Here is a 23619-nt window from a genome sequence, read left to right as displayed (position 1 = left end):
ATTGACCGTAGCTTCAAGTTTCTCTGAGAATCAAGATACATTTGCATCCCTGTCTCCTATGAATATTTATCTGTTTGTCCAGCAATACCCAATGTTGGTATAAAGTTGGAGCAGAGAGCACAGATGGTTGGCAAGATCCAAACTCAGGGGCTATAGAGATGGCTCAGTGTGCTACTTTAGCAGAGGATCAGGAAGTTCACACCCATCTCTAACTCCAGCTCCATCCAGGGCATCTGACACCCTCAATGGCTTCTGAGGATTCCTGCATTTATGTGTTGCGTGTGAACTCCAGCATACTCAATGCAAGTTAATAAATCATTTTTCAATGATCAAAATTCAGAAAGAAAAATATGGAAAAAGCATAGGGTCAGCATTCAGGAATGATTCACAAATGTAGGCTCCACAGAGGAGGGGCTAAGATCAACATGAAGCCACCCATCCCAAGAAAGGTATGTTTCCCTATGTGGTTACATGTGTGTACTGGGGAATCAAACAAGCAACAGTGTTACTGACCTCGAACAGAAGGAGAAAGAAGTCTCTGGAAACAGTGTCCTTACACAAGTGAGACACTCAGATATAGAAATCTCATGTAACATCGTGTGCAGAATGGTACTGTGGTGAGAGTTGGCCTCTTCTGCAGATTTCCAAAAATAGAAACCTTTGGTGCTCAAAATAAACGCCAGGTTGCAGCTCTGGGGAGCTCTGTGCTTGTCCATGTGGAACTTGCTGTCAAGGATACTCTTAGGAGTGGGAATGGAATCGAGCTAAAATTTGAACACCAAGGAATGGCCTGGGGGCACAGCTGACAGTGGACAGATTTCCTTTGGGTGAGAAAGCCTGTGTTAATGACATGGTCAAAGAAGACTCCCCCTGCCCCTGACCCAAATTCTGGGATGTATATAAAAGTCCTCCAAGGAGTATAAAATACAGTTAACAATGGGAAGGATCATAAAGCATAAGACTCTGTGAAATTGTGGTTACTGTCTATGCATAGAGCCCCCCCACAGCCTTCACACACTCACACACACATACACACAGCCTTCACACACACAGACACACACACAGACACACACACACAAACACATACACACACACACACACACACACACACACACACACACACACACAAAGCCTTCACCCATGTTCAGTCACTCCTTAGCATTCCTTTTAGGCTGTGCCCAACAGTTACCTGGCAACAGTCAGGTAGGGCTGGCTTATTATCAACTGGGCTGTTTGGTCCCTCCATGTTGCTCTCTTACTCTCTCTGTTCCTTCTCTCTGACTCTTCTCTTCCTGACCCCTTTCTCCCTTCCCCCTCCCCACATGTTCCTGGCTTCTCTCCCTCTCTCCCTCCCGCCCCCTCTCTCTGTCCCTACTCCCTTCTCAACTCCCCTGCCCATGCCCTAAATAAACTCTATTCTATACTACACCACCATGTGGCTGGTACCTCAGGGGAAGGGATGCCTCAGCATGGGTATGCTGAAGTACTCCTCTCGCCTCACTATACCTGGCTTTACAAAACATATCCTGGCTCTCCTTTATTTTTTTAATGCAACAATAATACTTCCTACTCAGACCAGCAACTTTTACATGAACAAACCACAGTGCATTTCCTATACATCTTAGTCTTTTCTCACAAGAACCGTGTGAGATCAAACTGAGGAATAAAGAGATTAGTGACTAGCTGAGGACAAGGTCAGGGGCTGTGATGAATGCCAACTTGACATAGTATAGAATCACTTCACTGCTCTCTGCTCTTGACTGTGGATATAATCCACTGGTTCTCTCAAGTCCACTGAAAGTCACGGAAGTCTTCTGGTTGCTATCAGTAATGAGAAAGCTCCAACCAAGTGTTCATTTGCTTCCTGATTCTCCTGTATGATGGCATTTAGGGCACATTTGGTAATTACCAACTTTAAAAAAAAAACAACAGGGTCTCTTTACATAGTCCTAGCTGTCCTGGAACCAACTATGTTAAGCAGGCTGGCTTACAACTCATGAAGATTCTCCTGCCTCTGGTCCCTAGTGCTAGAATGAAATGCCTGCCTTCCTTCCTCCCTCCCTTCCTTCCTTCCTTCCTTCCTTCCTTCCTTCCTTCCTTCCTTCCATCCTTCCTTCCTTCCTTCCTTCCTTCCTCCCTCTCTCCCTCCCTCCCTCCCTTTCTCCCTTCTTTCCTTCCTTCTCTTGACCATCACATTATGGTAGCAGAAGTCTGACATCCTAAAAGTAGGGTCTTGTCACATTCCAAGCTCTACATTTTTATTTAAGGTGTGATTATTTTCAAGATTCCTAGTCATAAAAAGTAAACCCATAGTTCATGGAGACAGGAACCTACTTTAAAGTTAAATATGAGCACGGCATCCAAATACATTTGGAGTATTTTAATAACTGAAGTATCTTTCATACTAGGCCTTTCAAGGTATATTTTTGAGTTGGAAATCTCTTATGTGAAGTTGTGCTTCTATAATGGCTATATTCTAGTAGTAATGTCTGCCTGGTAATTCTACCTAAAACTCCATGGGTTTCAGTTTCTCTGTGTGTAATATGGACTCTCTAGGGCCAACGGGACAGTTTTTGTGACGCAGTGACGTATACTTGGTGAATGTTTTCTGAGCATCAGTGGTGAGCCTAGCCAGCTGTCATTGATAGCCCAACTCCTTCCTGTCTTGTGAAATGCGCCACCAGGTTGATAGACTATGACCACCTTGAGCTTGAAACCACAAGCTTGTGACTTAGAACCAGCGACTAATGGCTTCAAATATGAAAGAGACGGAAAATTGACAATGCTGGGTAAATTCATCTTTGTAGCAATCTTTCTGTCTTTCACAAGCCAGTACCAAGAACGCAAAAAGAAACCAGGACATGCTTCCTACTCTGGTGACGTGACACATGGCTGCAGATGTGGGCCCTGAGCAAGCAGCAGCAGCCAATAGAAAACGCAGGTTACTGCTTTTTATCGCAGGAAAAGCACACTTGTAATCTTTTCTGCTATGTTCCTATCAACTGTTAGGGCTCAGTTTGTGCCCGGTTACACTTTCATCCCAATAATCATACTTGGTGGACAGGCAGTTAAACATGCCTACTCAACAGCCTCCATTTATACCCCTCTCCAATCCCTGGCTGAGCCTAGAGTCCTTTCCACCTTCTTTTCAATTCTCCCCTTTGGGGTTTCTTCTCAAGACCACTTATATATTACTGTCTCCTTTTCCTTTCCTGATGGATGGCTGGGGAGTCTGCCAAGCAGCTTTGAACAGTTCATGGCCAGTGTGGTACCAGCAACACACCACAAAGGATGTGGGAACAGGGCTCATTGATGCCCAGGGCTGGAAAGGGGCAGAGATAGAGGGAAAAGAAGAGGAAGAAGCAGCTGGCTTCAATCCAGGGATTCAGGTGTCAATGTCTCTTTGGAGGAAAACCCAAGACCTCCTAGATGGAGGCATTAGAAACCAGAAAATAGCCGTGGGTGTTGAACAAACACAACTACTCTTAATGGACTGAGAATCCCATCAAGGCTTTGCCTGTCTAAATCACAGTATGAGGAAGAAGGTGGTGACATGGGCAATTGCTGATTGTACTTCCTGAATTAGGTGGGACATACTTCAAATAAGTGGACTGTCTCTAATGATGACGAAAATACTCCAATGGCATTGTGTTACCAGTCCACACCAGTCCACAACTGTTCCACACCAGTTCACACCTGTTCATTCCAGTTCATACCTGTTCATTCCAGTCCACACCTGTTCATTCCAGTCCACACCAGTCCACATCTGTTCATGCCAGTCCATACCTGTTCTATATCAGTCCACATTAGCCTACACCTGTTCACTCATATCTCCTGATGCACTGGCCCCTCGTTGGTAGGGGGAGACTTCTAGGAACTCTGCTATACAAACTTTCAATAGATAGTTGAACATTCATTTTATTTAGTCTCCAGAAATCTAGAGGGCAGACTTCAGACAACAGAGTTCCCTTGTCTCCTCACTGGGCAGCTTCTAACTGATCACCCTCTGTAATTCCAGAACTTTTGTGACTTCCCCACAGGCTTTTAAATTTTTTCTTCCTCTTCCTCTTTCCCTACCACTATAGGAGACAATTACTTATAGATACAGAGGGTTTGTTTGCCTATCATTAAAGACAGACACAAAGGAGGAAGTTGGGGAATACAAACTGTTAGTCTGTCAGGTTTGGAGAAAAAGAGAGCAGGGAAGGGTAAATGTGAGGACAAATTCAGCAAAACCTGTGCTGGGTAAAGGAGAGTCATCCCAGTGGAGTTTCTGGTAAAGGAGAAGTCCTCCCAATGGAATTTCTAATACTGTATTTCAAGTCAGCTTCCACCATGTCCTTTTGTTGGCTTGTAAACAGCCTCCTGTATCCCAGGCTGGGCTCTAACTCTGCATGTAGCCAGTGATGACTTTGAACTCTGGTCCTGCCTCTATCTCAGCCACTACTAGTTGTAACACTAAGGATCCAAACCAGGACTTCATGAATGCTAGTCAAGATGATGAAAAGGAAGTAAGGATCTAAAGCATCCCATGTCCTTACATTGATGACTAACCTCGTTCAAAATTAGAAGATGCTAAAGCTTGAAAGCAGGTGCTACAATTAGTTCACCATGAATGTAAAGCTAAGTAACTTGTGTGACTTGTGATAAACATTCGGTGAATTTTACTAAAGAACAAATATCTGAATGGGTGGAGTGCTACTGTGGTCTGTGGTCACAAGATTTGAGTTGTGGTCTACATACAGTAAATAGACAGTTTTTGTTTTCCTAGTTTCTTTTTTTTATTAAGGGAATTGAATCAAATATAAGAATGGATCTCAGATGATATACAGTTTCAGGTATGAATATTCTTCTATACGATAAGCTTTGTGCAATGAGTGCTATGTATTGTAGGCAGGAGGTCATGGTACAGGGTAATAAGGGTCCAGGGAAGTTCAATTTGAAAGAAAAAGATTCATCCTAAGAAAAACCAAGACTGGCAGAGAGCCCCTGGGCAGCACCCCACGAGCGAACCTGAGCCTCGGGACCACAGGTAAGACCAAATTTTCTGCTGCAAGAAAGCTGCCTGGTGAGCTTGGGACACACGGAAGCAGAATTTCTCTAGGACCGGGCACGTTCTGTGTTTACCGGAAGTCCCACACCCGCAGATCCCGGCCCGCAGCAGCTCTCTGCTCCCAGACCCGGTGAGAGAGAGACCCAACCGCCTGGTCAGGTGGGCACTCCTGAGGCTGCAGAGCGGAAGAGACCACCAACACTGCTCACCCCTGCCCACATCCCTGGCCCAAGAGGAAACTGTATAAGGCCTCTGGGCTCCCGTGGGGGAGGGCCCAGGAGCGGCAGGACACCTGCCTGAGACACCGCCGGAACCTGAAAGAAACAGACCGGATAAACAGTTCTCTGCACCCAAATCCCGTGGGAGGGAGAGCTAAACCTTCAGAGAGGCAGACAAGACTGGGAAACCAGAAGAGACTGCTCCCTGCACACACATCTCGGACGCCAGAGGAAAAAGCCAAAGACCATCTGGAACCCTGGTGCACTGAAGCTCCCGGAAGGGGCGGCACAGGTCTTCCTGGTTGCTGCCGCTGCAGAGAGCCCCTGGGCAGCACCCCACAAGCGAACTTGAGCCTCAGGACCACAGGTAAGACCAAATTTTCTGCTGCAAGAAAGCTGCCTGGTGAACTCAAGACACAGGCCCACAGGAACAGCTGAAGACCTGTAGAGAGGAAAAACTACACGCCCGAAAGCAGAACACTCTGTCCCCATAACTGACTGAAAGAGAGGAAAACAGGTCTACAGCACTCCTGACACACAGGCTTATAGGACAGTCTAGCCACTGTCAGAAATAGCAGAACAAAGTAACACTAGAGATAATCTGATGGCGAGAGGCAAGCGCAGGAACCCAAGCAACAGAAACCAAGACTACATGCCATCATTGGAGCCCAATTCTCCCACCAAAACAAACATGGAATATCCAAACACATCAGAAAAGCAAGATCTAGTTTCAAAATCATATTTGATCATGATGCTGGAGGACTTCAAGAAAGACATGAACACACTTAGGGAAACACAGGAAAACATTAATAAACAAGTAGAAGCCTACAGAGAGGAATCACAAAAATCCCTGAAAGAATTCCAGGAAAACACAATCAAACAGTTGAAGGAACTAAAAATGGAAATAGAAGCAATCAAGAAAGAACATATGGAAACAACCCTGGATATAGAAAACCAAAAGAAGAGACAAGGAGCTGTAGATACAAGCTTCACCAACAGAATACAAGAGATGGAAGAGAGAATCTCAGGAGCAGAAGATTCCATAGAAATCATTGACTCAACTGTCAAAGATAATGTAAAGCGGAAAAAGCTACTGGTCCAAAACATACAGGAAATCCAGGACTCAATGAGAAGATCAAACCTAAGGATAATAGGTATAGAAGAGAGTGAAGACTCCCAGCTCAAAGGACCAGTAAATATCTTCAACAAAATCATAAAAGAAAACTTCCCTAACCTAAAAAAAGAGATACCCATAGACATACAAGAAGCCTACAGAACTCCAAATAGATTGGACCAGAAAAGAAACACCTCCCGTCACATAATTGTCAAAACACCAAATGCACAAAATAAAGAAAGAATATTAAAAGCAGTAAGGGAAAAAGGTCAAGTAACATATAAAGGGAGACCTATCAGAATCACACCAGACTTCTCGCCAGAAACTATGAAGGCCAGAAGATCCTGGACTGATGTCATACAGACCCTAAGAGAACACAAATGCCAGCCCAGGTTACTGTATCCAGCAAAACTCTCAATTAACATTGATGGAGAAACCAAGATATTCCATGACAAAACCAAATTTACACAATATCTTTCTACAAATCCAGCACTACAAAGGATAATAAATGGTAAAGCCCAACATAAGGAGGCAAGCTATACCCTAGAAGAAGCAAGAAATTAATCGTCTTGGCAACAAAACAAAGAGAATGAAAGCACACAAACATAACCTCACATCCAAATATGAATGTAAAGGGAAACAATAATCACTATTCCTTAGTATCTCTCAATATCAATGTCTTCAACTCCCCAATAAAAAGACATAGATTAACAAACTGGATACGCAACGAGGACCCTGCATTCTGCTGCCTACAGGAAACACACCTCAGAGACAAAGACAGACACTACCTCAGAGTGAAAGGCTGGAAAACAACTTTCCAAGCAAATGGTCAGAAGAAGCAAGCTGGAGTAGCCATTCTAATATCAAATAAAATCAATTTCCAACTAAAAGTCATCAAAAAAGATAAGGAAGGACACTTCATATTCATCAAAGGAAAAATCCACCAAGATGAACTCTCAATCCTAAATATCTATGCCCCAAACACAAGGGCACCTACATACGTAAAAGAAACCTTACTAAAGCTCAAAACACACATTGCACCTCACACAATAATAGTGGGAGATTTCAACACCCCACTCTCATCAATGGACAGATCAAGGAAACAGAAATTAAACAGTGATGTCGACAGACTAAGAGAAGTCATGAGCCAAATGGACTTAACGGGTATTTATAGAACATTCTATCCTAAAGCAAAAGGATATACCTTCTTCTCAGCTCCTCATGGTACTTTCTCCAAAATTGACCATATAATTGGTCAAAAAACGGGCCTCAACAGGTACAGAAAGATAGAAATAATCCCATGCGTGCTATCGGACCACCACGGCCTAAAACTGGTCTTCAATAACAATAAGGGAAGAATGCCCACATATACGTGGAAATTGAACAATGCTCTACTCAATGATAACCTGGTCAAGGAAGAAATAAAGAAAGAAATTAAAAACTTTTTAGAATTTAATGAAAATGAAGATACAACATGCTCAAACTTATGGGACACAATGAAAGCTGTGCTAAGAGGAAAACTCATAGCGCTGAGTGCCTGCAGAAAGAAACAGGAAAGAGCATATGTCAGCAGCTTGACAGCACACCTAAAAGCTCTAGAACAAAAAGAAGCAAATACACCCAGGAGGAGTAGAAGGCAGGAAATAATCAAACTCAGAGCTGAAATCAACCAAGTAGAAACAAAAAGGACCATAGAAAGAATCAACAGAACCAAAAGTTGGTTCTTTGAGAAAATCAACAAGATAGATAAACCCTTAGCCAGACTAACGAGAGGACACAGAGAGTGCGTCCAAATTAACAAAATCAGAAATGAAAAGGGAGACATAACTACAGATTCAGAGGAAATTCAAAAAATCATCAGATCTTACTATAAAAACCTATATTCAACAAAATTTGAAAATCTTCAGGAAATGGACAATTTCCTAGACAGATACCAGGTATCAAAGTTAAATCAGGAACAGATAAACCAGTTAAACAACCCCATAACTCCTAAGGAAATAGAAGCAGTCATTAAAGGTCTCCCAACCAAAAAGAGCCCAGGTCCAGACGGGTTTAGTGCAGAATTCTATCAAACCTTCATAGAAGACCTCATACCAATATTATCCAAACTATTCCACAAAATTGAAACAGATGGAGCCCTACCGAATTCCTTCTACGAAGCCACAATTACTCTTATACCTAAACCACACAAAGACCCAACAAAGAAAGAGAACTTCAGACCAATTTCCCTTATGAATATCGACGCAAAAATACTCAATAAAATTCTGGCAAACCGAATTCAAGAGCACATCAAAACAATCATCCACCATGATCAAGTAGGCTTCATCCCAGGCATGCAGGGATGGTTTAATATACGGAAAACCATCAACGTGATCCATTATATAAACAAACTGAAAGAACAGAACCACATGATCATTTCATTAGATGCTGAGAAAGCATTTGACAAAATTCAACACCCCTTCATGATAAAAGTCCTGGAAAGAATAGGAATTCAAGGGCCATACCTAAACATAGTAAAAGCCATATACAGCAAACCAGTTGCTAACATTAAACTAAATGGAGAGAAACTTGAAGCAATCCCACTAAAATCAGAGACTAGACAAGGCTGCCCACTCTCTCCCTACTTATTCAATATAGTTCTTGAAGTTCTAGCCAGAGCAATCAGACAACAAAAGGAGATCAAAGGGATACAGATCGGAAAAGAAGAGGTCAAAATATCACTATTTGCAGATGACATGATAGTATATTTAAGTGATCCCAAAAGTTCCACCAGAGAACTACTAAAGCTGATAAACAACTTCAGCAAAGTGGCTGGGTATAAAATTAACTCAAATAAATCAGTTGCCTTCCTCTATACAAAAGAGAAACAAGCCGAGAAAGAAATTAGGGAAACGACACCCTTCATAATAGACCCAAATAATATAAAGTACCTCGGTGTGACTTTAACCAAGCAAGTAAAAGATCTGTACAATAAGAACTTCAAGACACTGAGGAAAGAAATTGAAGAAGACCTCAGAAGATGGAAAGATCTCCCATGCTCATGGATTGGCAGGATTAATATAGTAAAAATGGCCATTTTACCAAAAGCAATCTACAGATTCAATGCAATCCCCATCAAAATACCAATCCAATTCTTCAAAGAGTTAGACAGAACAATTTGCAAATTCATCTGGAATAACAAAAAACCCAGGATAGCTAAAGCTATCCTCAACAATAAAAGGACATCAGGGGGAATCACTATCCCTGAACTCAAGCAGTATTACAGAGCAATAGTGATAAAAACTGCATGGTATTTGTACAGAGACAGACAGATAGACCAATGGAATAGAATTGAAGACCCAGAAATGAACCCACATACCTATGGTCACTTGATTTTTGACAAAGGAGCCAAAACCATCAAATGGAAAAAAGATAGTATTTTCAGCAAATGGTGCTGGTTCAACTGGAGGGCAACATGTAGAAGAATGCAGATCGATCCATGCTTATCACCCTGTACAAAGCTTAAGTCCAAGTGGATCAAGGACCTCCACATCAAACCAGACACACTCAAACTAATAGAAGAAAAACTAGGGAAGCATCTGGAACACATGGGCACTGGAAAAAATTTCCTGAACAAAACACCAATGGCTTATGCTCTAAGATCAAGAATCGACAAATGGGATCTCATAAAACTGCAAAGCTTCTGTAAGGCAAAGGACACTGTGGTTAGGACAAAACGGCAACCAACAGATTGGGAAAAGATCTTTACCAATCCTACAACAGATAGAGGCCTTATATCCAAAATATACAAAGAACTCAAGAAGTTAGACCGCAGGGAAACAAATAACCCTATTAAAAAATGGGGTTCAGAGCTAAACAAAGAATTCTCAGCTGAGGAATGCCGAATGGCTGAGAAACACCTAAAGAAATGTTCAACATCTTTAGTCATAAGGGAAATGCAAATCAAAACAACCCTGAGATTTCACCTCACACCAGTGCGATTGGCTAAGATCAAAAACTCAGGTGACAGCAGATGCTGGCGAGGATGTGGAGAAAGAGGAACACTCCTCCATTGTTGGTGGGATTGCAGACTGGTAAAACCATTCTGGAAATCAGTCTGGAGGTTCCTCAGAAAATTGGACATTGAACTGCCTGAGGATCCAGCTATACCTCTCTTGGGCATATACCCAAAAGATGCCTCAACATATAAAAGAGACACGTGCTCCACTATGTTCATCGCAGCCTTATTTATAATAGCCAGAAACTGGAAAGAACCCAGATGCCCTTCAACAGAGGAATGGATATAGAAAATGTGGTACATCTACACAATGGAATATTACTCAGCTATCAAAAACAACGAGTTTATGAAATTCGTAGGCAAATGGTTGGAACTGGAAAATATCATCCTGAGTGAGCTAACCCAATCACAGAAAGACATACATGGTATGCACTCATTGATAAGTGGCTATTAGCCCAAATGCTTGAATTACCCTAGATCCCTAGAACAAATGAAACTCAAGGCGGATGATCAAAATGTGAATGCTTCACTCCTTCTTTAAATGAGGAAAAAGAATACCCTTGGCAGGGAAGGGAGAGGCAAAGATTAAAACAGAGACTGAAGGAACACCCATTCAGAGCCTGCCCCACATGTGGCCCATACATATACAGCCACCCAATTAGACAAGATGGATGAAGCAAAGAAGTGCAGACCGACAGGAGCCGGATGTAGATCGCTCCTGAGAGACACAGCCAGAATACAGCAAATACAGAGGCGAATGCCAGCAGCAAACCACTGAACTGAGAATAGGTCCCCTATTGAAGGAATCAGAGAAAGAACTGGAAGAGCTTGAAGGGGCTCGAGACCCCAAAAGTACAACAATGCCAAGCAACCAGAGCTTCCAGGGACTAAGCCACTACCTAAAGACTATACATGGACTGACCCTGGACTCTGACCCCATAGGTAGCAATGAATATCCTAGTAAGAGCACCAGTGGAAGGGGAAGCCATGGGTCCTGCTAAGACTGAACCCCCAGTGAACTAGTCTATGGGGGGAGGGCGGCAATGGGGGGAGGGTTGGGAGGGGAACACCCATAAGGAAGGGGAGGGGGGAGGGGGATGTTTGCCCGGAAACCGGGAAAGGGAATAACACTCGAAATGTATATAAGAAATACTCAAGTTAATAAACCCCCCCCCCCAAAAAAAAAGAAAAACCAAGACCTAAATTTATCCAAAGCACAATCCTGTGATCTTAAAAATGCCCAATAGCACTTGTATAGCCACTGCCTCTAATAGGGCTGGAACAAAATAGCAGAAGAGAAAGCAAGAAGTGGCATAATTCCACTAAGGAGAGAGTTCGACAAGCATGAGTTGCTGGTAAAACAACAGCAGCAGCAACAACAGTAACAACAGCAGCCACAGCAGCAATAACAGTAACAGCAGTAGTAATAACAACAGCAACAGCAACAACAGCAAAACAACAGCAACAACAGCAGCAATGACAGTAACAACAGCAACAGCATCATCATCATCATCAACAACAACAACAGCAACAGCAGTAGTAATAACAACAGCAACAACAGCATCAATAACAGTAGCAATGACAGCAACAACAAAAACAGCAAAACAGCAGCAGCAATAACAACAGCAACAACAAAAACAGCAAAACACCAGCAACAACAGCATCAATAATAGCAGCAATGACAGCAACAACAGCAAAGCAACAACAGCATTAACAACAGCAACAACAGCAGCAACAACAGCATCAATAACAGCAGCAATGACAGCAACAACAGAAATAGCAACAACAGCAACAACAACAGCAGCAACAGCAATAACAACAGCAACAGCAGTAGTAATACCAGCAGCAGCAGCAACAGCAATAGCAACAACAACAGCAACAATAGTAACAGCAGAAATATCAACAGCAACAACAGCAACAGTAACAACAGCATCAACAACAGCAGCAACAACAACAGCAACAACAGCAGCAGCAGCAGCAAAGCAATAGCAACCATAGCAACAGCAACAACAACAGCAATAGCAACAGCAGCAACAGCAGTAACAGAAACAGCAACAACAGCAGCAGCAACAGCAACAACAGCAACATCAGCAATGGCAGCAAAAGCAGCAGCAACAGCAAAGGTACCCATTTCTGTTGAGGGGAATTAATACATTTAAGCCACCAGGTTTTCTTGACTGTATTGTCATGGGTTGATGGCTTTACTTTCCCTCAAGCACATAAGTAGTTTTAAGTACATTGAAGCCAGACACATAATTTAACGATCTTCCTCGTTTCCAAGCATCCTGACCTCAATACACCTGGTCTTGTGCTGACTTTTGTGGAGTGTGCCCTCTCATGAACCATGTATCATTAAGGAAGATGACCTAGAATTCAGGACATTTCTACAATGGCTTTGTCTGGTCCTTTGGCTCTCAAGAGTATTTGCTTTGCCACCTGCGGTTGTCCTGTTTTTCTCCAGTGAAGTTACTGGCCTAACAATGGCTCTACTGAGGATAAGTAGATATTTTTTGCTTTCCCACAACAAATCCCCAGGAATTCCTTGCCAGCTCTTCCCATCTTCAGGACTTTGCTGTACGATATTAGAGACCATCTCTGGAGAAGTCAGGGAAGTTAAAATGTCATAAAAACAGAACAGTGTCCTTCATGAGAGACAGGACCACATTTATCTGTGAGAACAAGGACAGATGTTTAGAATGTAGTTAGGGATTGTTCTGGTTTAGTAAAGTGGCGGCGGTGGATTCTCCTCCCAGATCCAAGACTTCAGTAGTTCTGAGTAGTTGGCTAGGTTTCCAGTACCAAGCATGAGTACCCTCTTGAAAAGCAGATCTTAAAATAAATTAAAGAGATATCAGTTTCCACTAATGTATTATGTATATTAATGTATATTGCATGGTGTCTTTTTGCACCATGAAATCTAGTCCTCGGGAAAGAGGCTTCCAGTCAGGTCCAGCTCACTGAGATTGTGTCTCCTAGAAATGTCAGAAGCTCATACCTATAAACTCTCACCAACATGACTTGACTCTCTAAACATGAACTAAGCACTGAGGTCACCCTTAGATATGTTAATAGTGGAAGATCATGAGAACTCAAAATAACTACAGGCAACTAAGGCGTGCTGAGAATGGGAGAATACCCCAAGGAAGTTTTGGCTAACCAAAACCAAATGCTCACCCCTGAAAAGATATATAAAAGTAATATTATATAGACTGAGCAGGTTGAATTCATGCATTTAGGACAGAGAGAGAGAGAGAGAGAGAGAGAGAGAGAGAGAACAAGAATATGCAACAACAATTAATGAAAACAGGTGATAATTTTGAGAAAAAATAAAAAATGGCATATGGGAGGGTTTGGAGGGAGGAAAGGGAAGAAATTATATAATCTCAAAATTATATTTATTTAACCAATGTATATAATATACAATTATATGATATGTATATAAAATATAATCTCAAAAATGAAAAAGTTGAAAGAATAATATAATAAAACTTATTTCTGAAAAAAAAAAAACAAAAAACTAAAACATTAAGTCCAAAAGCCATAAGGGACCCATTGTATGGCTTGAAAATAGTTTTGCTCTACTAAGGTTAAGGGTAAAAGATCTAGTAGGACCTTCCGTAAACCATGACTGAAACTGTACTGCTGTGACCCTCCATGCCTGACAATTATGGCAGGACTAGTTTGTTCATTACTTAGTTACCTTGTTGGCTGCACAAAGAACTATGTTACCTTTTTTTGCTCTGGTTCAGGTGCAGAATTATAACTGCCCTGGTAGGGAGCGGATATCCTAAGCAGACATTGGTGCCTCTCCCTTTGGCTATCAGACTATAGGAACAATGGTCTCCAAGAAATTGGAATTTCCCTAGGAATCTCATGCTGGGTGAAGGAAAGGCTGAAGTCTGGTTCCAGCCAGAAGAGGAACTTGACTCCCAAGAAAAGACTTCCCAGGGTTCCTTTAACTTGTCAGACCATCACCTTCTGGGAGAGACTGGAGCTGGGACAATGAGGATGGGTGGGGCCCATCTTTGTTGCTGCCCTCTTAGCTACACTTCCTATCTTCCGTTTTAAACCTAAGCTTCAAGCCAGGGACTTAGAGGCACTTCTTAACTTCCCTTGTTTCTCTTCCTAGCTCAGCCACATTGAACACATTTTATTTCTCCATTTTTCACTACTGTCTCTTTTGTGGGCATATTGAAGATGGGTGGCCAAGCCTCTCTTGTTAGAACACAAGGACCTGTGCTTTGATCCTCTCAACTCTAGGAACAAAGTGAAGTGGGACAAGTATGGGGGAAAGACCGCATCTGAAACTGACTTCCGGTTTAAAGCCCGTCTCTCTTCTTTGGTAGAGTGTTGTAATGGGTGCAGAACGACAGCCTGGTTTCCAGGTGAATGCGTCCCACAAAGCCTGCTGGCTAGGCAGAGTTTGTGGTAGCCACCAGCTGTCTAAGCACTAAGCTTGAGAACTTTACTTTCTGATCTTACATGCTATTATGTGACCTTGGCTCTCAAAGTTCCTTGCCCAAGTTATGTTGGCTACTTTGTAATCCTTCCACTCGCTCCACCAGAAACATTTTTCTGTCATCCCCAAATTACTACTCTTAACACGGAAAAATGTAACTAAGAAGAGACTTTACCCATTGCTGGAATGAAAGTCTAGAAAGAGTACTCCTGGGAAATCTATGCTCAAAGGAAGGACTTCAGCAACATTGTCAGTATTGGCTTCCTCCATCACCTGAGGTTGTAACTATATTTATCCAATGTTGTCCCATCCCCTCAGTGGGGCAGGGAGTGATATCTAACCTGGGGCCTCACACAAACTAGGCAAGTGTTCTACCATTGAGCTGAGTGGCATCCCTAGCCTGTATCACATTTGTCATGGGTGGATTTAAGTGTTTGAGTAGCTTAAAAGCTGTCTCCTCAGGTTGATGGGTTCTTCACAAGGCACACGGCCGTTAATTACACTGGTCATCCATAGAGAATGGCTGGCTGAGGAGCCAAATTAGGAAGTCAATTTACCTACCTGGTTTTCTACCTCTTGATGCACAAAACAAATGGATACAAAGTGGCTGGCATTAAACTCACCTGGCCAGCCAGTGTAGGAGCTGAGGGGCTGGAAGTGAATCTCTTAGGCTTTGGCAGTCATATTTACTAGCTGTAACTCTAGAGAAGCCATGGATAGTTTAAGGTTAGGGTGAGATAGTTTCTCCTAAAACCTTATAGACACCAACAGCTAAACATCATGTAATTTAGCTATGTCACAGAATAGTGCTCTTGATTATTTTTAACTTCCAAAAAATGTAAGAACCATTTCCAGTTTGAAAGATATACAAAGCCAGAAGCCAAATTTGTCCCCCAGGCCATCATTGGCTAGTACTTGGGACTGAATTTCGAGCAGAAGAAAGCAGAGGATCTGATTCTGCACAGACCTCTGAAGAACTGTCACCCCTGCAAGGTTCTGCCGCCACACACTGCACGTCTACCTGCATCCACCATCAGTACAACAAGGAAAGGATGTATAAGGCTCAAAAACCACTGTTGCCTAAATGCCCACACCATGTCAATCTGGCAGATTTTAAGTCTGAGGTGATGGCCCGGAAGATGAAAATATGAATAAGAGAAACGAAGGCTCTGCCTGAGAACTTTCCTCCACTCCTAAAACCCTCACCTACCATTACCAACTCACTGAACCTCAGCAAGGCCTGGCAGAGCCTCATCAGGAAAAGCTGATTCTGAAAACAAACAAGAAGAACACAGTTTCCTTTCAACCAGGCTGCAGGTACTGCTCATGGATGTGGAAGCGTTTTCATTTCCATTTCGCCGAGCAGATCCAGCGCCTCTGCTTTGCGGAAAGAAGACACCTTGAAGGGGGGAGAGCAGCTAACAGTTAACAGAGAGCGCTGGATGTTAAAGGCTAAGTCTGCTAATATAGGACAGTGCTTCCCACAGGGTTTCCAACACAGTGATTTATCAAATGCTGACTCTGTTAGATGTTCCACCAGAGACGTTTGAAGGTCATAGGTTTAGGAAATGTCACAGGAGACATGTTTCATCTTTGATGACTCTCAGTCTTCATTAGTATTTTGTGGGCTCTGAGGATTCCTGTAATAAAACTGCTTAACTGGGTTAAGTTAAGCATTTTTCAGAGTTATATGATCATCAAAGCTTTTTCTTTTGTCCCTTCCCTTCACTTAACTGCTAATATTCCAAGAAACTACTGTCCCACAAATGACTGTCTGGGGTGCATGGCCCCTGAGAGTAAGGAGGAGAAGAGATTGGAGAGAGGGAGTGAGCTGCATTTTAGAACAAACCCTTTGATGAGGCTCAGTCCTGTCTTCCCTAGTTTTTGCCATTTTAGGAAATTATACCACATCCCATCTAAGCTCAACGAGAAAAATAGAAGCTATATCTGTCATGGTGATAACCTTTAAAAAAGATAAAAATGCAAGTGTGGATTTAAAAATAATTTAGACAGCAGAAGAGCCTGAAATATAAACTTTTCCTTTTTCCTTTCTTATCCCCTATCGGCTCAGTCAGAATCCCTTCAGCACTGCTTTTCTTTTCTTTTCTTCTTATTCTGGGTTCTGTAAGTGAAGGGGCAGCAGGCCCATTGCTGTGGATTTAAGCAATCAGCAGTGCTGGAGAGAAGGTTCAGTCGAGGTGTAAGGACTGGTCTTGCAAAGTTTGGGCCTCAGCGCCCATACAGGGCAACTCAATCACCGGCAATCCCAGCTCTGCAGCATCTCACACTCTGGCTTCCACTGACACTACACCACTATCTATACCTCACACTCTCACACACAATTAAAGACAAAATCCACAAATAAAAATCTTTTAAAAACTCAGCACTCTCTGCAGAAGCGAATATCCCAAGCTTCTTCCAGCCGTCTCCCCTCCCTATTGAGTCCACTAACCCTGGGCCCCATCAGACTTGTAAATGGTACTCAAGGCTCAGCAAGTCCTTGCTATGTCTGTCTTTTTCTCACAGCACTTCTGCCCTGAATTCTCTGTGATTCTAATCCTTCGTTCCTCCAGTCCCCTCTCCTTATTGGCTTTGTACAGATTTACTTATTTAAAATATAGATTAGTAGAGCCTCTGGCTGAAAAGCCTTCAATGGTCTCCACTAAAGCAGACCCAAAGCTTAAGGAAGCTCTGTGGAAGAAAGGGAAGAGTCCCACATCAGAGAGAAGGGAGGCATTTCCTCAGCTCCTCCTTAGTGAGCACTAGAGTTAGAGGACGACTTGGTAAGGGATGAGCAGGGCCACGTTCACAATTATCCGATTAAAGTGAGCTTTATTTAGCACTGGCCAGGAAGAGGAACACTGGAGAGGTCCATACCTGGGATTCCCAGAAAATGGCCTTGATTTTAGATCAGTTGGGTGCTCAGAAAGGCAGACACCACAAGGCTATTGTATTTCCTGCCTTCTTCCAGTCAGGGGGTAAGCATGTACTCTGACATACCTGCTGCCTGTGCATCTGCATGTGATCAAACACATCCTGAACAGTTGAGGCAACCAACTTTGTTTATTGAAGTACAAGCACATGACTTGCTATCTCACAAGCATCACAGGCCCTCAGTATTACAGGAAGTTATCTGTCCTTGGGCAAATGACAGGGTAACATTAATCCTTACAGGGAACTAGCTCCAATTAGCGTCGATGTGACGAAACCCCACTACTCAGTAAGCTCTAGAATGGGCTGCCAATTTGCTGTCAGGGAATAATGAGAACCCAGTGTGAAATGATGACGTAAAGCCTCTCACCAAGATCGCAGTGACTGGCTCCGAGGTTAGCTCGTCATGTTTCCTGCTGTTCATAGACATCTAGAAAGTTACTTGAGATTGTTGATGTGAGGCCCAGCTCAATTCTTGAGTCTTTGTTTTGCAAAGCTGGTCCCATGAGGACTGAATGTGTGAAATGTATCCAGATGCTGGATGTTTGCATATCAGAAAGCTGTGGCCCTTCTGAAAGTGTGCTTCACATTCCATATATTTTACCAGATACTCAGAATGGGCACCACCAGAGTGCATGCTCACTAGTAGTAAATGTTTGCACAGAGCCCCAGCATCGGGGTACACTGGCAGGAGCAAGCAGTCTGGTGGTCTCTGGTATGGTCGTCCTCTTGCAATGTTACTTGCCAAACCTTTTGGGCCTGGGATGTAGCTCAGCTAAGAGCGAGCTTGCCTAGTCCACAGAAACCCCGAGTTCACACTCAGCACTGCATAAACTGGGCATGGTGATGCATGCCGTTAATGTCAGCACTCCAGAAGTAGGAGCAAGAAAGCTATGCATGTTCAAGGTCATTCTCAGCTACATAGCAAGTTCAAGGCCAGCCTGGACTACATGAGACCCTATCGAAAATGAATGAATGAATGAATGAATGAATGAAGTGAAACACGAATTCTTATGGCAGACCAAATGCTGGCAGAAGGAAGTATAACATGGATCATCAAGAGCATAGAAGGAAATTGACATGGTCAGGGTATCTGTATTCTTTTTATTTTTAAAAACTACTTCATTTTCATTTATTTAAATTCTCTTATGTGCGTGAGTATGTTGCCTGCATGCATGTATGTATACTGGCGATAATACAGGGCAGAGGAGGGCATATCCCAGAACTGGAGTTTTGTGGGTGTCACCACATAAGTGCTAGGAACTGAAAACGCAGGTCCTGTGCCACAGCAGTGCGGTGGTTGAGTAAGAATGGCTCTCAGAGACTCATATTTGAATGCTTAGGGAGTGGGATTGGGAGGTACGGCCTTGGAGGAAGTATATTCCTTAGGGTGAGCTTTGGGTTTCAAATGCTCAAGCCAGTCTCGGTCTCACTCTCTTCCTACTGCCAGCTTTCAAACTCCTGGTTCCTTCTCCAGCACTGTGTCTACCTGCACACTGCCATTTTCCTGCCATGACCATAATGGATGAAACCTCTGAACCTATTAAGCCAGCCCCAATTAAATGTTTTCCTTTATAGGAGATGCTGTGGTCATGTGTCTCTTCATAGCAACAGTAACCCTAAGACAAGCATCAAATGCTCCTAACCCTGGAACCATCTCTGCGGTCCCCAAGATGTCTATAGTCTTGATAAACCAAAGTGATACACGCAGACAAGCTATTGGCTCCTCAGCCCCTCTAAAGCAGTCCCTCTTCAGAAACTGAGTCACGTTTTGATTCCTTGGGGGAGTTTACTGACACTTATTGCCCCCCTCCATACTGCCCACCCCCAGGGTGTTGATGCTGACCAGCACACCATGGACTACTTCTTTCTGACAATTGCAACTTAATATTACCATTTGGAGTGTGTGTGTGTGTGTGTGTGTGTGTGTGTGTGTGTGTGTGTGTGTGTGTGTGTGTGTCCCTTAAGATAGGAGTGAAAGATGCCCTTAGAATAAGGGAAATTAAGAGTAAGGCAAAGACACAGGTCTTCAGAAACACTATGAATGAAATCACTGTCCTTGAAATTTGGCCAGGAGAACCGTCTTGGTTCTTTCTAGGCACCTCCAAAGCCCAAGACGTGAAGTTTGCTGAAATGAGTACCTTTGCCGTTTGTAAGCTGCCTTAAATTTTATTTAATTTCTTTGCCCTATTTTACCACTTAGAGTAACTATGGCCCCGAGTCAAATCTCCAGATCGCATAAATGGAGATGCAGAGAGACAAACTGTGGAGCTACTGGCCGAGTCTTACCGTTTCCATGTGCAATGTCAAACTCTGGGTATGGCCTCAAACAAGCAGAAACGCACAACCCTATTGAATTTCCTGCTCACTTGGTTCCTTGCTCACAAACAGTGGAGCACTTGGCGCGATTCAAAGGGTAGCCAGAGTCTTGCAGATGAAGAGATAATAATCACAATAGCTAAACCGTGGGGGTAAGTAATGTATGGAAGACAAAAAAAAATTGTTCACAATCTTACCCCAAAAGGAGACAGGAAGGAGACTGGGGTCAGGAGCCTGGCACGGGGAAGGCATTCTTAGGTTGGGCATATACTGTATTGACTGCAATTGCTTGGGGGTAATGTCACCAGCTGGGGGTGTGTGAGCGGCCTTCCTTAACCCACTTGTCCCAGCTGGAGGTCCTGCCACCTGCCACCTTGTTCTCTCCATGGTGCCCAAGTCACTGGGTGAAGTCAGAAACTTCTGACCAGGGACAGACCTATTTGGTCACCGAAGCCCATTTCAGCCTGGGGACTGTGACCCTGAAGAATCAGAACCGTGTGAGGGTCTGAATGCTCACAGCCTGGGGTGGGCCAGGGGTAAGGGAGGACATGAAAAGGGACCATGGCGCGTGTGGCCTGGAAATATATGCTGTCTCTAGGAGTAGTCACTGGACCAGGAAGGTTGGGTGGGACCAGTCAGACGCCGCTGTCCCTTAGTCCCCAGTCACTACTGAGAGGTCCTCATGTTCACCTTGCTCAGCCCTTCCCGGTGGTTTTCCAATGGCTGTGCATCTCACCTGGCAGACTCCGAGATACCTAGAGCCTACAGTACCCTGGAGGACTGTGAGTGGCCACCGCTTCTCTTTTGGGCGTCCGCCAGTCTTGCAACCACAGTCCGCAGGTCCCCCAGCCCAACCTCCTGCCCTCCCCGACCGCTCTTCGTTGTGGTACCTGGTGCTTCAGTGCGGGTGACTTGCGGGTTGGTGATCACGGCCCTCCCGGAGATGATGGAGGCTCTTGAGCTAGCGTGTTCAGAACCGCGCCTCTGCTCTCCCGGCTCCCAAACGTGACTCTATATATCCGGCTCAGAGACTGGGTGTGGGGCGGGAGGAGCACACCCTCCCGCCGACCTTCCTGGTCGCTGCTGGGCGCCCAGCGGAGGCCTCTGCCGGGGGAGGGAGAAGTGCGGGGGAGGGGGGTTCCGGGCGCACAGGCCCCAAGGATGGCATCCCCTGGGCTTCGGATGGGTTTCCCCTTGGTGTGTGCATTGTTGGGTGAGGGGAAAGTTAGCTGGGATGGCGCCCTGTCTGGAAAAGCAAAGAAAGGAGGGGTGTAGGAGGTGGAGGGGAGTCTGATTTGATTCATTGCACGAGCGATCACTTCCTATCTCACTGGCAAAATGCACTCCAGATCCTATTTATCCAGCTCTTCCGCACCACACACCAGGTGAATGGAGGCTGCCGAGGAGCCCTGCAGGGATCGGCCAGTTCAAGAGCTTTTAAACAGCCAAGCGGTGGCAGGTGTGTGTGTGTGTGTGTGCGCGTGTGTGTGTGGCGGGTGGAGTGGGGTGGGGTGGGGGAGACAGGCAAGAGGGAGGTTTGGGGTTCGGAGAGCAGAAACCTGATTCTTGCTATTTGGTGGGCAGGAACCATGGATGGTAGGCTGTGGGAGAAACAGGCACAGGCAGTCTCTGGGACTTCCCCCAGAAAATGCTTTCTTTCTTCTCTCAGTAGCTTTAACAATTTTATTTTATTTATATCCAGTTATTGATAAATTTTAGACAGACACCCCGAAGCTGTTCAGGAAGTCAGAGTGATGGACAGGCAAGAGAGCAGAATTTCCTCCTCAACCAGAAAGAGAGGAAAAATGACCAATGCCCACCCCAGTTCTCTGCACAATGTGCAAAGTAGTCTTCGGAATTTACAGTCAGTTAAGGAAAATAGGAAGGAATATAGTCCCCAAATTACTCTAATCCTCATTATGACAGGTGGCATGCACTTAAAGACGCCAACTTTGAATCATGAAAAGTTGAAATTAATGAAACAAGCAACTCCATCCATTAAAAAAGTTCACACTTCTCTTGAATTCAGTGCTTCTGGACTCCATTTAATTACGAATGTTAAGGGAAGTGTAGCCCAGAGATAGTGGCAGTTTTGCATAGGTAGCTGTGTAAAAGCAAGAGAAATGAACTGGACCAGACAAACATGCAGTTAAGCACACGCACGCGCGCGCGCGCGCGCGCGCACGCACACACACACACACACACACACACACACACACACACACACAGAGGCACTCATGCATGCACGTACACATCCCTCACTTAAGAACATATTGGAATGTGTCTTCAGACCCAAATTCTGTGAGTGTACTTGAAATGATCCAGGAAAACGATGTGGATCACAAAGTGTGGAAATCTGTCACTTGCAACGCAGCTCTTCCGTATGCTGGGCCAGGAGGGTGGCAAGTTCAAGGACTCCCTGGGCTACCCGGAGAGTTCAAGGGCAGCCTGGTTAAAAATGTGAAGATCCCATCTTAAAAATTAAGAAAAGAACTGAGAATGTTTTGGAAGATGAGGCCCTTGCTGACCACAATGAGGCCCCAGACTCAACCCTGAGTGTTGTAAAATACATACAAAATGCAAAAATCCCCAGTCACATAGCTAAAACACAAGGGTCACAATTTCTTTTGGAAAGAAATTTAGCAACACATTTCCTCTTTTATTTTTTTTGAAACCCTTTGATAAAAGATTCCTATTTATTAGGACACATCCAAAAGAATGCACGAAATGAGAAATATATGGAGAGTTAATTGCTAGTTACGGTTGTTTGTAAAGTAGGAAGTTAAGAGGCTCACTTTCTGAGGAGTACCCCATAGGTGAATACAACATTATTAATTTAAATATCATCATGTGAACGTCATTCATGTATACGGTGGGTTAGTCTGCAAGAACCACTTCTGCAATGTATGGAAGCTGGGAGGCTTACGACAGAGAAAGCATCCTTTTGTCACTTTGTAGGCTCCAAGGCTAAGGTCAGATGTCTGCAGGGTTGACTCCTTATTGGGTGTGAAGGAGAGATTTCTTGAGTACTTCTGGTAGTCTCCTGGCAATCTCTGGTAGTATTGGGGTGCAGAAATATAAAGCCATGTGTTAGGATTCTCTGGAACAGAGCAGAGAGGGAGAGGGAGAGAGAGAGAGAGAGAGAGAGAGAGAGAGAAAGAGAGAGAGAGAGAGAGAGAGAGAGAGAGAGAGGGAAAGGAGGCATTCAAATAGAGACACAGACACAGTGTATTAGAGTAGCTTACAGGATATGGTCTGGCTAGGCTAATAATGGCTATCTCCTGATGGAAGGGCCAAAAGTCTGGTTCAGCCCATGAAGCTGGATGTCTCAGCAGTGTCAATCTGGTTCTAGAATCCCAAGGATTCCTGGGGCGCTGCTGTTTTTAAGTCTATGTTGTAATCCTGAAGAAGTAGGTGAAGGAATACCAGTGAAGGAATGCCCTAGCCTCAAGATAGATGAGCTTGCCAGCAAGAGGGCAAGCAGGAAAAGGCAAAAATGCTTTCTTCTTTTATGCCTTTTATGTGAGC

At 44.0% G+C, this 23619-nt stretch overlaps 1 protein-coding gene across 1 annotated transcript in view; it reads right to left on the bottom strand.

The window, feature by feature from the left end:
* Positions 1-21176, bottom strand: part of Far2 (fatty acyl CoA reductase 2) — a 113792-nt gene extending 92616 nt beyond the window's left edge. Inside the window, 1 exon segment of the mRNA NM_001427803.1 lies at positions 20982-21176. The gene's annotated coding sequence lies outside the window, so the exon portion shown is untranslated.
* Positions 21177-23619: the final 2443 nt, after the last annotated feature.

Source organism: Rattus norvegicus, chromosome 4, assembly GCF_036323735.1.
Source record: "Rattus norvegicus strain BN/NHsdMcwi chromosome 4, GRCr8, whole genome shotgun sequence".
NCBI classification, from domain to species: Eukaryota; Metazoa; Chordata; class Mammalia; order Rodentia; family Muridae; genus Rattus; species Rattus norvegicus.
Note: the sequence above shows the minus strand (reverse complement) of the source record. Positions and strands in the feature narration are given on the sequence as shown.